The sequence below is a fragment of the Pinus tabuliformis genome, chromosome X, assembly GCF_031772625.1.
Source record: "Pinus tabuliformis cultivar Carrire ecotype Pingquan chromosome X, CPIR1, whole genome shotgun sequence".
In the NCBI taxonomy this organism is placed as follows: domain Eukaryota; kingdom Viridiplantae; phylum Streptophyta; class Pinopsida; order Pinales; family Pinaceae; genus Pinus; species Pinus tabuliformis.
This window is the reverse complement of record NC_142308.1, coordinates 527,789,661-527,795,063: the sequence shown is the minus strand read 5'-3', so window position 1 is coordinate 527,795,063 and position 5,403 is coordinate 527,789,661. Positions and strand designations below refer to the sequence as shown.

The following is a 5,403-nucleotide window of genomic DNA, read 5'->3' as shown; positions in this document are numbered from 1 at the left end:
ATCTATTTGCAAGTTTAAGTGTGCATTTTAAATTTATAATTTATGGTGATGAAATAGTTTAATTATATTGTATAAGCCTATATTCTAGTGACTGCATATGTTCGTTCATTGATAATAAAGTAATCAGGAAATATATCAAAACAGGAATCTGGAAATATGAAATCAAAGTAACATATTTAGAGTGAATATTAGTGGTTTCAAGAAATACTCCATATCCTCCACCATACACAAAGAACAAAGAGTATTTGGCAGATAACCATGATACCTCAACTTGAATTTGCACTAATTGCTCTAGACGCTCAATGTTGACAGCATACAAAATTTGATAAAGATTACGATGATACACATCAACGATCCTGTAAGATGGCGATTTTCAATGCTCGATATTAGTACCAGAACTAAATGGCTTGAAAAATTGGATGAAATAATAGAATCAACTTGAATTTGCAACACAATTTGATAAAGATTAAGATGATACACATCAACGATCCTGTAAGATGGCCATTACCAATGCTCGATTTTAGTAACAGAACTAAATGGCTTGAAAAATTGGATGAAATAATAGACTGGAGATTCAGCTCTTTTTGGAATTCCATTTCAAAGTTATAACACGCCAAATATCAAGCAATTTTCAAACCAGTCTCACAAACTATACTTCGACCTGACAAAACTACGTTCCTCTGGAAATATGCTCTGTTATTATCAACACCTCCAACTAGAACTTTCAAAATATAGCATAACTATCCTGAATCCTCCACTGCACAATTTGAAAGTTGAATCACAAAAGCAAGTTCTGAATGAACGGTGAAGTAAGCCCTCCGCTTGGTTTTAATTCAAGACAATGGGATCGATCAAACCTAGGGAACAATATTAGATGACCTGATTTTGTCAATCCATTGCCCCATGGAAGTTTCTGTGTTTCGAAACCCAAAGAAACCATATCTTTACTCTTATTCATTCTAAGTACAGCTCCCCAAGGTGGATTTAGTATTAAATCTGCAAACCACCAGTTTCCAACTTCTTTGATCTTTGTTGGGCGGAGCTTATTTTCATTGACAATGGCATCCCAAACCATATTTTTGTCTTTCATCGCCTCAGCCAAACTGAAGCCTTCACCCTCATATGGTAAGGGGTCTAGATCAAATTTCTCTGTGAGTATTCCCCAGAGGTGTTTCCATTTATACACGTCTCCATTAGCATAATTAAAGGCCTGGTTCTTGGCATAAGGATCTGTGGCAGCCCAAATTTCTTGTTCTGTAATTAATTCTGCATCAGATGCATCCATAAACTGTTCCCACGAAATTATGTTCCCTGGGTACTTGAAAGGAAACCCCTCATGTTTGCAAATGGCAGCGTAAACACAGAGTGTGCCTAAAACATTCATCAAGCTCCAAGGAGAGAAGCCAAATATGTGTGTCGGACGGTGAATGGACCAAGTTAATCCTTGTTTCTTCTTTGCAGCCTCAAATACAATATCCTCGAGAGTGTAGTAGAAATTGGGCACAGGTAGCCTAGGTAGCTCTTCGTGAAAGGGTGCCTCGTGAGGCTGATATTTACAATTCATGGCCACTGCATCAAATGGACCAATGTAGTGTTTCCCTCCAGTCTGAAGACATATGTGCTGTAAATTCTCTGCATTCGGCAGGAGGGCATCTAACACATTACTCAACATTCTTCCATTGTCCTCACAGTTCTTCTCCTCTGTCTCTCTGCTAACCCAAACAACCCAAAAGAGATGAGTGACATCCTTCACCTTTTCTAAAGTTTGCTCTCTATCTAAAACATCACATTGAACATATTCCACTGGACTATCTGGAGACCAATCTGGCTTAGGCCTCCTAGTAACTCCATAAACTTTCCAAGGTCCACCAGGAGTGTCAGATAATGGCAATATTTCTGCCAAGCAATTTCCTACAATTCCTGTTACCCCTATGACCAATGCCACTCCCTGCTGCCTCCCAGATTTATCTCTGGAGCTTTCAACATTGGTTTGGAATTCTCTCTGCATTGAAAGAGTTACGAGTTACCAAAATAGCAATCCACAATGCAATATAATGAAGCAAGAGCAACAATTCCAAATGCAGAAAGCAAGAGCAACAATTCCAAATGCAGCAAAATGCTTATCATTTAACGCATCCAAACACGGCTTTGAGAAATACATCGAGATTATGAAGCCAAGTATGCATGTTCAGATTTAATACATGACCATTTCTATGTTGTCGAGATATGCTGCCTAGCTTCACAACCCAGCTATACATATCAGACCAGGTTTAAATGGATCTGTGTTAATGTTCATATTCAGTGCACTGTACCTTGAATGCACCTATATATTAAAAGAAAGTTTTTGATCAATTCATTGACTTAGCCCAGACCAGCACCTCAATAAATGTTCGATAAATCATTTATCCTCACCTAGTAGAGCAGCTCAATTCGTGCTCAGGTTTAGATGCATGTGTTAATGTCAGTATTCAATGCAATCTACTTTCAAATCCACTCACCCATAAACACAACGAGTGTTGATGAATCCTTCACCCTGACCTTATAGACCACCTCAATTTGTGTGAACTCAACATATGCAACCTGGCATGGATATTAAGCTTGCCTTACAGGAGTCTGTGCTAATGTCGATATTCAATGGACCCTAAACCCAGCGTACAGAAATGGCTCTCTCAGTGCAGTAACCTAACCCTAAAATCCTAAATAATTAGAGGAGAAAAAAGAGAGCAGTCTTTAGCTGTAACGGTGTAATAACCCTAAACTAAGAATCGTAAGAATTACAGGAAACGAAAGAAGCACATTATCATTAGTGAATATTTTTTCGGCTGTGTGAGAGATATTTTATTTTAGTCCTACACATCTCGAAACCCTTCACCTATCAGCAGCAGACCAGGGAGAAAGAAAATGGCATTTGCTTGTAGAACTTTGTCTGAGAAGCGAAAACATATCTGCAATCCATATAATAATTTAATAATAAAAGTACGAAGAGCAATCCACAGAGGCAAAATGAGAAGAAAGATTACTGCAATGCTGCTTTTCATTAATTTCCCTAAAAATAACTGTATTATAGTGAAGAAAGAATACTAAAACCCCAAAGAACCAGTAACCCCAAATTTATCAGACTTTAAAGGACCATTAAATCGACATAAAATAAATGTGCAATTATAAACTAAAACACTTACCTGTGAGTGCCAAGGGAACCTGTCCACCAAGAATATCAGCTCATTGTGATAAAATGCACACTAATCCACACACCAAATTGTGACAAGAAACATCACTATCAATTTCAATTTCAGAAATGTATACATGCAAAATTAGCACAAAAAATTCCATAATCCATGACTTCATTTAATCTTCCCCACTAATCACATACTACCAACTTATCGGCTATCAGCGCAGTGCTGTAATGCCCTACTAATGGATTGTAGGTAAGCAATTTCAAGAATGAGGCAATGATTGGAATTTCCACGGATTTCTCACATTTCTTGCCCAAGAAAGGAGCCAAATGACCTGACTGAGGATGAGCTGCGAGTTCCAAATGGAATTAGCATTGTAGTGAAGAAATGAACACAGCTGAGCAGAGACTCAGATTGGAATCCTACAACAAATTCATTCACTTGAGCAAAGGGCGCGGTAGCACAGACATAAAAATCGAGCTATCATGAGATTTATATGGGTGAAGCAGCAGGGATGGTAGATCTTTGGGCATTTTGGTGTAGATCATGCACCGGTAGGTTTGCACAGGGCAAGGTAGCCGGTCTGCGTTAAGTATACATTGTGGGTATCTTTTTCGGGTCTTTGTTTGCTGCACGAGCCCATATCAGTTGCGAAACGAGCCACTGAAACGAATGGCTCGCTGGCGGTGTGTCCCTCATGCTTCCTCATTAACCTTTTAGTGTTCCAGATCAACGATCACACTTCATTCAATCGTCTAACACCACAAATCTATGGTCAACAATAGGACACAGTAGCGCCTGGGGCAATTCATTTCAAAGGGAAACGCCTTACGGCGTAAATATTAATACAATTTTTTAATATTAAAATATACTAATAATGATAATAATAGTATAAAAAATATCATACTATTATTGATTTTAATAAAAGTAATATTAATAATTTTGTCATCAATATTAATGATAGTACAACTCACCAGAACAGAGAGCGATGAGGTGTATTGTTAAGTTACTTTGTAATCTGTCGAAATTCCGTGGTAAAAAATCTAGTCATTTTAAGGGTTGGTGTGGCCCAAGCCTGGTGCAATGGTTGGCTTAAATGCCCATGGATCATAGTTTCTGAAGACAAAGGTTAAGTTTGTTGTCATCTTTGGAGGACACAATGAACTTAACAAACAAACAAAAAATATTAATGATGTTACATTAATAAAATAGACAAATTATTAATAATTTTAATAATATTGATTAGAATAAACATAATAGCATTATTATTTGTAATAATTATATAATCTTAATATAATAATGTTGTTATGGTATAATAATGATATTAACAATATTAATATTATTATTAATAACATAAGAATATAAAGTAAATTAAAATGATATCGTGATTAATGTTATTATATTACATTACTATTACCTTCATAAAACAATAATATTAATATCGTTAACAATAGTAATATTAATGTAAATAATACTAAAACTAAAATACCAATTGGGGTTATCTCGAGTGGTTTGGTAGGATGGTTATTGTTATTATAAGTCACGCCCTTTTCTATGGTTGTTGAAGGGTTTCATTTGACATCCCTAGTGCAAAGATTGATAGATTAGTTTAGATTGGTCAAAGTGGACAAAATTTTGGTGATGGCAATACACTAAACATCTTTAAGTAAGAGACCACATCACAAAAATCTCTCCTTGGGTAGGCACAATAATGGAACAACCCAAAACTAAAGGGGATGGTCTTTTGTTAAAGGTCGATCACATCACAGGGCGGATCATCATTCATATCCACCTAACTGACCCCCAGAGGCACTTTGGAGGGTGGGGAGGGGGGTGTACTTGTGCGACTAATACATGGGCGCCACCCCCGGATTTGAAAAGGAGGCAAGGCGGGATCAGTCGATTGAAGGTCAAGATTAACTCTAGGGGGTCTCCGCTTGATCTCGCCACCCGCTCCCTCACCCGTCGGAGAGAGGTTGGGACGACACTTGCCATGCATCCAGTCATTGACAATGCCAACAAGCGAGCACCTAAGTAATTGTAAAGTAGACCCTCCATGGTCCACCTGTCACCCTTCCAATCATCTTCTACCACGTATCCCCCCGCATAGCCTCATCCAACATCATATGGTCATTCCCTCTGCCTATAAAGGCCCTACCCTCTTAACCATTTGAATTTAAATTCATTCTTCTCGGTTCAACCGGTCTATGATTACGTTCATCTAGTGGAT

General features: G+C 37.7%; 1 pseudogene; it reads right to left on the bottom strand.

The window, feature by feature from the left end:
• Positions 1 to 620: 620 nt before the first annotated feature.
• LOC149141033 (3-oxo-Delta(4,5)-steroid 5-beta-reductase-like) lies at positions 621 to 3,223 on the bottom strand (annotated as a pseudogene).
• Positions 3,224 to 5,403: the final 2,180 nt, after the last annotated feature.